Source organism: Euprymna scolopes, chromosome 2 (genome assembly GCF_053919585.1).
Source record: "Euprymna scolopes isolate OS-2025 chromosome 2, ASM5391958v1, whole genome shotgun sequence".
In the NCBI taxonomy this organism is placed as follows: domain Eukaryota; kingdom Metazoa; phylum Mollusca; class Cephalopoda; order Sepiida; family Sepiolidae; genus Euprymna; species Euprymna scolopes.
The window spans coordinates 14,695,364-14,707,900 of record NC_136483.1 but is presented as its reverse complement, the minus strand read 5'-3'; the positions used below and the strand labels follow the sequence as shown (position 1 = coordinate 14,707,900).

The window sequence follows — 12,537 nt, the reverse complement described above, 5'->3', positions numbered from 1 at the left end:
CAATGAAAATATCAGGTCTTCCTAGTCACAGGGAATTAATATCAGGAGGTTCCATCAAATGTTGTGAAAAATAAGATTTGGTTGTATGTAAATAAGATCCAATAAGGGTGCGGATTTGAGTCTATGTTGAAATATAAGAATGAATGGGAAAGGAGGGGGGTTAAAGATTGAGATAGAGGTAATGAAAGACTAGAAAAAATAGTATTTGTATGCTTGTGTGATCTTCGTAAGAAGACAAAAAAGTGTGCAAAACTGTTTTGAGTAAAATGAAGATATAATGCTGCTACTCCATATGTCTAGAATCCTTATTCTGGTTTTTATAACATTTTAAATTTATTTTTGTATATATTGTATATATGGCTGAAATATGAATTTTACTTTTTTTTATTTATTTTTGTATATATTGTACATATTTTATAATTATTTTTGTAATTCATTTAATTACATGATTTGGATTCTAGAAAATGTTAAAAATTTAAGGCTTAAACTTAAGAGGTCTTAAGAAGAAAATTAAATTCATGAAATCTTCGTCAATTGACCTCTCATGACCATGGATAAAATTCAATGCAAATCTGAAGAAAACTTTTTAAGATACTCAAAAGAAATTGAAATTTGGGAAATGTTTATTATTTCATATCTACTACCTAGTGTTAATATTTCACAAAAATTGAATATATCTGAATTTTTGCAAAACGCTTCCACATCTCTTTGTAATAAGCGTAATTAAACTAAATACAGTCCACATTACCGATTGTTACGCCCGCTTTACAGCTGAGTTCCAAAGTTTATAATGATCGGTTTAATAATTTATGAGTGAATTCTCTAATGCAAATGTATAAACATGTACATTTCTTTTCCATTAAGATATTCATAAGATAATTTTCAGAATATCTTTTCCTTCCTCAAGCTTTAAATGAAATCTGAACAGAGTGAAAATGGTGGACATAATTAAATGTTTTCGGATCTGACCGTCAGGAAACGGTGGCATTATGTGTAGTTTGTTACGCACGTATATATATATATATATATATATATATATATATATATATATATGAAATAAAATGGAGGTGGAAGGACCTGGATACTCAACGTTTCGCCCGATTTATGCGGGCTTCTTCAAGAGGGATGGTCATGTAAGGATGCTGAAAGCAAACATTCAAAAAACAAAAAAATCGTCTCGTTTACTGATTCGTTAATTTAGTCATCATAATTTTGGACGCTAAAAACAAACATTAAAAAAGTCGTCTTGTTTACTGATTCGTTTATTTAATCATGTCAAAAGTCAAAATTTTAGACGGTAAAAAAAAAAAACATTAAAAAAGTGAAGTTCATCTCGTTTCCAAGTTTCGTTGATTTATATCAAAATTTTGCACGCTAAAAGCAAACATGAAAAAAGTGAAGTTCGTCTTGTTTACTAAGATTTAGTAAACGAGACGAATTTCACTTTTTAATGTTTGCTTTTAGCGTCCAAAATTTACTCATTTAGTCACCTCATAATTTTTGACGCTAAAAAGAAACATTAGGAAAGTGATGTTCGTCTTTTTTACTAAAATTCGTCCATTTAGTCATAATTTTGGACGCTAAAAACGAAAAGTTATGCTCGTCTGATTACTACTGATTCGTTCATTTAGTCATGTAAATTTTTTGGACGTTGAAAATCAACATTAAAAAAGTGAAGTTCGTCTCGTTTACTGATTCGTTCATTTGATCATGTAAAAATTTTGGACGCTAAAAACCGTCATTAAAAAGTGTTCGTCATGTTAAGATTCGTTCATTTAGTCCATAATTTTAGACGGTAAAAACAAACATTAAAAAAGGAAATCCGTCCTGTTTCTTCATTGTGTTATTAAATTATTTAGGACGCTGGAAACAAACATTATATATAAAAAAAGCTCGCATCGTTTACTAAGATTCATTTTTATAATCTAGGACGCTCACGACGCTAAAATTAATGAACGAAGAGTATGTTCAATCGATGAAAACATGTAAGAAAGAATATTCGGCAACTTATTTCTAAAGCTTTATTACGAATACTTTTTGTTAGGGAAAATATATATATACTCAAGATTGAGATTACCTAAAAACTACCGTGACTTGCAATTTTTTTCCATATGCGCTTTTAATATTCTCATGAAATTAAGTTGATTAGATTTGCCATGTGAGGCTACGCCGCTAAGCATCTGAAATATCGCTATTTAATTCTGCCTATCCCTTTATTTTGTTGCAAGGTTGGTATTCTAATTAAATACAATAAATTTTAATGAAGTTCTTTTATATTATGGTTATTCCTGCTCAGAATTCCATTCACAGAGTAGCCATTTTTGTTTTCAGTAGCAAAATAAGAGGTGGCCATGGAATCCATATAATCAGCAAATATATTCTACTTCTAGTAATGTGTGTGTGTATATATATATATATATATATATATATATATATATATATATATATATATATATATATATATATAACTACTTAATTTACTCACATAAAATTAATATACGAAAGTATAGATTTATGCGTAAACTTTAAGTATTTACTTCAAAAGCGCTCAATACGTAGGTAGAGCTAGTTAGTAATTTATAAAATATATATGGCGATTAAGCTACACTGAATATTCGGCGTTTCATCCACTCTAGGACTCTTCAGGCTTATGCGCGAATTCTGTGGTTGTTTATCGTTTTTATATGCTCCTCTTCTATATAGACGACCCATGTAGATTATGCCTTTATGAAAAATTTGCTATCCTGTACTTTAAAGAACCCCAACATCTATTAAACTGTAGAAGAGAAATAGCAAATAACTGTGTTCACAAAATAAAATTTACTCTAGGATAGCGATACAAAATAGTTTTAAAACTAATAAAAACAATAGAAAATAAGCAAATAAATAAATTAAATAAACATGAATATACATAAACGATCACACATATGTATGTGTGTATATATATATATATATATATATATATATATATATATATATATATAAATATATATGTGCATATATGTATGTACATATATATATATTTATATATAAACTAACAATAAAAAAAACCCCACTAACCTAGTTTTAAAACAGATCCTTTGTCCGATAAAATGCATGCCCATTGGCTGATAGGAAGGGGCGCTGTGGATACTAGAAAGCTGATTGGCTAACTAAAATCTCAATAGAAGAGGAGCATATAAAAAGGATAAACAACCACAGAATTCGCGCATAAGCCTGAGGAGTCCTAGAGTGAATGAAACGCCGAATATTCAGTGTAGCTTAATGGCCATATATATATATATATATATATATATATATATATATATATATATATATATATATATATATATATATATATATATATATCCACACAGTGTGTCCCAAAAGAAGCCGACGGATTTTAAATTTGATTAACTTCTTCAATATTTTAGTTATGTTTACCAATTTTCATATGTAGGTAGATGAGCCTCACCGTGATTTTTTGAGATATAGTAAGATATCATAGTCTACTTATTTTAATTTTATTTACACAACTTAATCTAAGGTATGTTTTTCACAAGGTCTAATTTTATTTCTGAAAAATGATGTTACTCAAATGTCCACCAATTCCGATTACTTAATCCGTCGTTACTCCACGCCATACTGTACATTTTTGAGGTAATTGTCGTTGTGCTGTTGCGTGGGGATTTTCTGATCCTCAATCCTGTAATTTTGATTATTTTGCTTTATTCAGATAAAAATGGGTCTCACCTGACATAATGAGGTTTTTGAGAAAGTTTGGATCTCCATTGGCCAAATCTTGGAATTGCATGGCGTATTCCAGCCTTTTTTCCGGATCGTTTGGCTGAAGCTCTCGTACGAATTGAATTTTATATGGAAATTGGCCCTCTTCATGAAGCATTCTGTGAAGAGATAATCGAGAGACCCCAATTTGACTTGATCTCCTCCTTACTGATGTGGATGGATCTTCGGCCACACTCTCTGCTAATCTCTGACAATTCTAATTACTTCTTGCCGTACGGGTCAACCAGATTTAGCGAGGTCACATACAGACCCTTGCTCATGAAATCGAGCCACCATAGCTTTTATTGCATTGGGAGTAGGGGAATTTCTTGTGTTGAAGTTTCGTCGAAATTCTCTTTGAGTTTCCGATATTGACTCATTCAACCGAAAATACAACTCTGCGATGAATACCCGCTCCTCGGTAGTGTATCGACTCAGGATGACCTTGGGAGGGTTACTCTAGATGATCTGAAAAAAATAAAAGAACAATATAAAAAATTAAAGTTATATTTTTTTTTTTAACCATCAGCTTCTTTTGGGACACCATATATATATATATATATATATATATATATATATATATATATATATATATATATATATATATAAACACTATATATGCTAAATAAATTTAAAATAAATTATATTTTCATTCCAAAAGAATGTAAAACAAAAACAACAGTCTGTCAATTTTTTAAATGTTGAAGTTGATTAAGTTCACAGGTTAAATTGAATTACTATATATATATATATATATATATATATATATATATATATATATATATATATAGGTCAGCGGCCTCGACAATAAAAGAGTAATAAAAATTGAACATTCCAATGAATAGTAGACGCTTACACGCATCCACCCCTTGGAAACACTTCAAATGGACTACGAAAATGCCATTTTTACATCTCCAACACATTTGACAATAATTTTTGACGTGGACGCTTCACAGAACGTCTGAAACGCGTAAAAACGATTTCAATGATTTAAAAACATTATTACAATGAGCAAAACATAATTCTCAATGAAAAACCAAGACACGGAATAATAAAATAATGTTAAAAAATACACATTGTTGGTGACTACCCCCTTATTTAAATATATATATATATATATATATATATATATATATATATATATATATATATATATATATATATATATAGTGCGGAAAATAAGTGTTGAACACATCCCATTATTCTTTATTTAACACATTTTTTATGCAGCGAATGACGCGAAAATTTAACAAGAAATAGTTACTAATTTAACAATAACAAATAACTTTAGAAATTGGAACCTTTTAATGCATAACAAAAATTATATAATAAAAACGAGAATAGCTGGAAAAAAGTATTGGACACACTAACACAATTTCATCTAATATTTAGTTGAAAACCCCTTTTTGGCTATTACAGCTTCGAGATGTTTTCTATACGACGAAACTAATTTGTGACAACGTTCAGGCGAGATTTTGGCCCACGCTTCAACAAATACTTTCTTCAAATCCTGAATATTACGTGGATCTCGTTGGTGGACCATGATTTCCAGCTCTCTCCATAGATTTTATATAGGATTTAAGCCTGGGGACTGACTGGGCCACTTAAGAACATCTATTTTGTTCTGTACGAACCAATCGGAGGTTATTTTAGTAGTATGTTTGGGATCATTATCTTGTTGGAAGATCCATCCCTGTCACATGCCTAACGCATTGGAAGCAGGCAAGAGATTATTTTCAAGAATTTTCCGATATTTGGCTGCATTCATCTTTCCATCTATAATATGAAGTGGCCCAGTACCATTTGAAGAGAAGCATCCCTAGAGCATGACATTTTCACCACCAAACTTTACAGTGGGGAGGGTGTTCTTGGAATTGTGCGCTGTGCCATCTCTTCTCCATACTCGACGTACAGAGTTAAGGCCGAAAAGTTCCATTTTCGTCTCATCGGACCAGATCACATTCTTCCAGTAATCATCTGTTTTCAATAAGTGGTCTCTTGCAAACTCCAGACGAGCATTAACATGACATTTTTTTTAGTAATGGTGTCTTTCGAAGTGTACGCGATTTAAGACCGTTGCATCAGAGTACATTACTAATCGTTGGTTTCGTTACTACTACTATCCCTGCTTCTTCCAAATTTTTCTGAAGTTCGCCTCGTGTGGTTCTCGGTTGCTGCTGAACTTTTCGTACAATCTTTCTCACTGCTCGATTAGACATCTTGCGAGGAGCTCCGGTGCGCGGACGGTTCACGGTTGTAGTCATGCACCTTCCATTTCCTAATAAGGTTTCCTATGGTGCTTACAGGGATTTTGAATTGAGCAGATATACGCCGATAACCAATTCCATTCTTGTGCTCGGCAATAATCTTATCACGGACGACTTGAGAGAGTTCTTTACTTTTACTCATCCTGAGAACCTTCACGCGTGATGGCTTACTGGTGACTAACGTGTTCCAATACTTTCCAACGACGTAGAGTATGGTCTACAACAATCGAGAAACTTCTAAAACGTATAATAGTGTCGGCAAATTAAAATGCAAATAACAATTTCCAGCATTATTTATAAAAAATAATAAAATATAATTTAAAACAATGTGTCCAATACTTTTTTCCGGCTATTCTCGTTTTAATTATATAATTTTTGTTATGCATTAAAAGGTTCCAATTTCTAAAGTTATTTGTCATTGTTAAATTAGTAACTATTTTTTGTTAAATTTTCGCGTCATTCGCTGCATAAAAATGTGTTAAATAAAGAAAAATAGGATGTGTCCAACACTTATTTTCCCCACTGTGTATATATATATATATATATATGAGAGAGAGAGAGAGAGAGAGAGAGAGAGAGAGAGAGAGAGAGAGAGACAAGACAAGACCAAGACATATGTTGCTATACGTAGATTTAGTTGTCGTTGTAATATAACTTGCATCTGGAACTGACATCCCTCACCGAAGAACCTCAACGAGAGTTTGACCATAACCCCTCCTTTTTAGAACCTGTTAATTCCGGCATGTCGATAGAGGGATATATATGCTGATATATTTGTATATATACTATATATTGTCTGTCGTATATGTAAGTATATAATTGTATGCATATAACCACACTAGAAACCAACCCTCTTTTATATTAGACTGGCCGATTTTGAACTCCTCTTTTATGGAAATCTTGAGAATGTCTTCATATGAAGCCTGAATTTTTGTATGCACACGCGTATGGAAATTGTCATTTGAACTTTTATTTTTCTTTGAATTTTTATTTTATTCTTTATATTCTATGCTACCTGGTACCCTTTTTGTATTTGTGTTTCTTTCTCTATATATGTATTCATGTATGCACATATACATGTATAGTTTTTCATATACATTGTTAAGATTGTGACTCCGCCCCCACCTCCGATATTTTCTCTATTACTAGGTTCGGGCAATAATGGCAGAAAAAATAGGTCGACATGGTTTTGAAAGCCAGTTTTTTTTTTTTTTTTTTTTTTTTGCATGTTTCCGACTACATTTGGATTGTATTTAAAAGATTAAAGCCAAAAGCCAATTTCCAAAAGGGAAAAAATATATATTTGTACACATGAAAAAGAAAACAAAAAGTTACAATGAATAAATGTTTTCACGGCGACATTCGGAAGCTGACAAATTCAGCTAAATTTTGAAGTTAAATAAATTTACTGTAAAAATCATTTGAAAGATAAATATTAGTTTTCTGGGCATATTTCAACGATAATTAGTAAAGTAAAGTCCTAAGATATTGAATTAACAAAAAAACACCTTGTTCGTACAAAAAAAAAGAAAAAAGAAGCTTAATTAGCCCCCCAAAGCGAAATATTCTGCCTTCACACAAACAAAAACCAAAAAAAATCGTATAAGAATGGATTCTACGAAAGCCCAAAATGTCAGAAAGTCAAAAGGCTGTCTGAAAATGACGCCAAGTAGTTTGTAGGAGGTAAGGAGTGCCGGTTTACATTTTCCCCAGCCATGCATCCGTACATTCCTATCTCGAACGTTTGTATAATTTTTACCATTTTTTAATTTAATTTTTTTTTCTGTGTTGCTGTTTTAAATAAAAAATTTTTTTTCAAGATTATATAAAAAATCATGTTACGCCGAAAGTGACACATTCATTTAACCAAGGAAAATATTAGAATTTTACATATACAAATTACGCGAAACATGTAATTTAAAAAATAGAAATACTTTTTGCAATTATATTTTTTGTGTGTGAAAACATTAAATGCTCAATTCAATGATAATATTGGTATTATATGGAATTCATTAATACGGACTTTTTTCGTAATTATCCTGAAAAATTAATTTTTCTTTTTTATTATTACAATTTACGATGCTTTATTTTCATAAGAAAGGTAAAAATACATTCATTCAATTTTTGTTTTCTCCTGAAAACCATAACTTTAGTAAAGGTGTTTTTGCTTAAAGAAAAAATACATTTCCCAAGATTTAAGTAAAAATAATGCATTCATTATATTCCGTGGCCATTCTTTGATAAATACTGAAAATTTCATTAAAATTGGTTAATTTCCTGATGTTTGGTGAATTTTTAAGTAACGGGAGGGGTCAAAATGTTGATACATTTTGAGTATCGGCTATTCATTTTGCACGTACCTATCTATTACGCTTAGCTCCCTTACTCCCATTTCCGTCCTCCTCCGAAGTCTCCACTACTAATTTTTTTTTCTATATATCATCTATCTCCCTCATCCTTATATCCCTAAATTGTTTTATCTCATACTAGCAATAATAACCCTGGTTCGCGCGAGACTTTGCTATACGCTCGGGTACCTGCTTTCCGGTCACCCTTGCAATGAGTGGACGTTGTAAGAGCAACTATTGCTGAAAGTGTTTAAATTTTTTAACTACCTTCTAAAGTGACTGAAATCCAACGATGAACTTTAAAGCGGATAGATTATATCAAAGTTGACACTTATAATATAACACATAAAATTGGAATAATTCAAAAGAATCAAATTTCATCAAGATTGGTTGAGGGGATCGGGTTGAGTAGGGTGATCTGATTCAAATTCACAATGAATTTAGCCGAGGCTATGTTGGCGGCCTTCAAGATGGTGGCGAACCCCAAATTGGTGTGCAGCATTCCTAGGTGGGAAGATTATGAAGAGTCGCACCAAATATGACTTTAACCTTAACCTTGAAAATAGTGTGCACGATCCCTAACCCGAAGGCTCCCATCATATCAGGTTTGGCCTTGATCGGTTCAGTGGTCTAGCTGTAGGAGAGTATATATACATGGACTGTGGCCATGACCTTTGATCTTAAACTTGAAAAATGGTGTGTGGAGGAACCATCACCATGACAGGTTTGTGTCATGATCGGACCAATAGTGTGGGCTGTAGAAGAATTGTGTGTGCGCGCGCACACACGAGTTTTGTTTAGCTTTTTTTTTTTTTTTTTTTTTTTTACTTGGTTGTCCTTTTATAGACGAAAAAGAAGAATTTTACATTACACCAGCAAAAGGGAGATAATAAAATTTCAGTAAATCATTTCTTCTAAAAAGAAAAAAAAAATTATAATCTGGAGATATAGCTTAGTGGTAGAGCATTCGACTGCAGCTTGAATGATTCCTTGTTCAAACCCAGGTGTGCCTCGCCATTTTATTTTAATTTTTTTTTTCATTCACGATAAAAGAGGTACTATTAAAAATCGCTGCAAATATACATACGTGTGTGTGTTATACTGTTGTGGTGCTAGTAGTTTAATAAATGACGAGAAAGACACAGTAACAATAAAATAAATATGTATTAACAAAATACATTAAACTGGGAATTGAACAATATTTTTGCTCATGGCAGGACTAGTTGTGAACGACCATCCGCTTCGTGTGTGTCACAGACTCGTAAACCGCTACTTGTTACCCGGAAGTGACGTCATGGAATAGTTAATTATTCCTGATGCGTCCCCAGCACCCTTTCCCAAGCTTTTTGTTCATAAAAGCAATACTTTTAGGATCGATCATTAATGGATCAGTGACCTTTCTTTTCCGAACCGACTGTTCTAGTTTAGGTGTTATTTGAGGAGGTTCAAGATTAAATGTATCGAAAATAGTGTCAATCCGTTCTTCCTTCAACAGTGGTATATCGCTAGCGTCATCTGCGCGACATCTTAATTGGTATTTTTGTACCGTCGGGCATTATATGAAGTATACATGCACCAACACCATATGAGCTTGCGTCGCTCACTACTATTCTTTCCAGGCTTGGATCATTGAGAAAAAGATCCGTTGAAAAATCCGCAACCACAAATCTGACTTGTCTTTTTGGTCACATACGGTAGAGGCTGTCCAATCACTGGTGTTGGCTTTCGTTAATATTCTGGCCTTTTGTAGCCGATCCTGTCCCTTTTCGATTTTCCCAGTCGCCGCAAACCGGACGTTTCGTTTTTTCATTGAAAACGGGTAGAGCGTTTTCCTTCAGTTCGAATCTGGCCACAGCCTTGGTATATCTTCCGAGATCCGATGAGAAAACTTCTGGAAATTTTTCCTTTAACTCGTCCTTCAGCCGTTGTGCCCTTGTAGACGAGCCTTCTACTTTATGGCAGAAAGTGTTTATAGGTTGGTCCCACATATCAAATCGCTCCATTTAATCCGCTCCGAAAGTTTTCGGAGGTCTTATGCACAAAAACATTCATATTTTGGTGGTGCCATTTAACATCACAGGGAGTGTCAGTTCTTCCTCAAATTTTACTTTATCGCTTGTTACTATTGGAGCTGACTTATTCGTGTTACGCATGGTTAGTTTCAACCTTTTCCGTACCTGTAGGTTGATAATGGACAGGTCTGAACCAGAATCCAACTGCAACTACACTATCTTTTTGAGGATGTTGACAGTGACGTATTTCCGCCGGTTACGTTCGACTTTCCTGTTTTTTTTTCCTTTTGCAATGTGTCGATTTTGTAGCCTTTCCTGCCACGCTCATAGCATATTTTTTTTTTTTTTTAAAGCATCTAACGGACTAATGTTGTCCACCGCAACGGTTGCACGACCTTGTAGGTGAACTCGGTTTGGAAATTGGATGCTCAAATTTTGGTTGTGCTTGGTTTTTCTTCTCGTTTGTTTGTTGTTTCCTATGAGAGTAATCCTTTGGTCTAAAACAAGTCCTTTGTACATATAACACGCCTGATTCCTCGATGTTTCGTGAGTCGTTCTTTAACTACATGTTAGCAATCCTTGGCAACCTTCTGGAGAGTAAGCCCCTGTTCATTTTCGAGTCTAGATAAAACTCGTCTTATTTCTGCGTTTTTTGCTGAGACGAGACCCTGTGCAAAAATCAAATATTTAAAATCGTCCGCTGATAATTTCGCTAGCCGAAAATTGTCACAGTGTTTGTTAACAATACACGCAGAAGTGAGAGTTTTCGTCGTCGCGTTTTTCCAGGTTGAAACTTTTCCATCCATGAAAAAGCGCCATGAAGAGTTCAGATAAGAGCTTGATCGTTTCGGAGAATTCCAGCTCGTTCGTTTTCCTGGGTAAAATATGGTCAACGAACTTATTGTGTTCTGTAGTCTTTAGCTTCCATAGAAGTAGGCGAACTTTTTTGATGTTGCTCCACCCTTGGCAGTCAATAGTGAATAAATCTTCGTATTTCCTATAAAAAGCGTCAAACGGTAGCTAGTTAAATGTATCGATGGAATTCCATATGGTGTTTTGGGAAAATACGTCGCTGTCATCAGTGTTCCGTCTTATTCAACACTTTTAAAAATAATGCCGTGTCTCTTCTGTTGAAGTAGCAATTTCTCGTTTTGTTCCTTCTGCTGCAGAAGCAATTTTTCCTCCAATATCGGTTGTTGCTGTATTTGTTGTTGAATTTAGTCTTTCAAGCTTTACAACTTTTATTGATGATCCATCCGAGCTTTTAATAATTGCATATAATTATGGCCTTAAAGTCTTTCATAATTGTTATCCTTCCAAGCGGACGGTAATTTTTTTTTTTCTGAAACTGGCCAAAGAAAAATCTCGAAGACAAAAAACAAAAACAAATTTGTGTGTGTGTAAACGTGGCGGAGGGGAATTTTTTTTTATCCTAAAATTTACTGCAGCAAAAATGGCATTCTTTGCCTATTAGCAAAAACAAACAATAAAATATATAAATAAAATTTTTAAAATAAAATAAAAAATAATAATGCCAACGTTTCAATAAAAAAACGCCAAGTTAATCAAAAACCTTGATTCCAGTAAAGCAACCGGCCCTGACGGTATTCCAATTATAGTACTCAAAAAACTTCAACCTGAACTAGCGCCCATACTTACAAAACTGTTTAAACATTATCTTAAGGAGAATTGCTTCCCATCACCCTGGAAAATCTCATCAATATGCCCTGTATTTAAGAATTCAGGTGATCGCTCATCCCCCTCTCAGTACAGGCCAATAAGTCTCCTGTGCGTCATGAGTAAGTTGCTGGAATCTGTGTTAAATACAGAAGTAATCAACCATCTCAACAAAAATAACCTTCTTAGTGACACTCAATATGGTTTCCGTTCTGCTAGATCTACAGCAGATGTCTTACAGTTATATCTCATAGGATTAGCAAATCTCTCGACGGAGGCAACCTTTCTAGGGCAATTGACATATCTAAGGCCTTTGATAGGGTATGGCATAAAGGTTTACTTCATAAGATCTCTAGCTATGGTATTGCTGGAAATGTCTTCTCAATTATTAAATCATTTCTTTCTGATAGGTTCATAAGAGTAGTAGTTGAAGGGCAAAAATCAGAAGCTCACAGTATTAATGCCGGT

General features: G+C 33.4%; 1 protein-coding gene across 2 annotated transcripts in view; it reads right to left on the bottom strand.

Annotated features, from left to right (window-relative positions):
- The window catches only part of LOC145288909 (putative nuclear hormone receptor HR3), a 938,903-nt gene that overhangs the window by 693,406 nt on the left and 232,960 nt on the right, over positions 1 to 12,537 (bottom strand). For both annotated transcript variants that reach the window (XM_080136367.1, XM_080136371.1), the window contains one exon: positions 3,733 to 4,233. The gene's annotated coding sequence lies outside the window, so the exon portion shown is untranslated. The remainder of the gene's footprint in view (positions 1 to 3,732; positions 4,234 to 12,537) is intronic.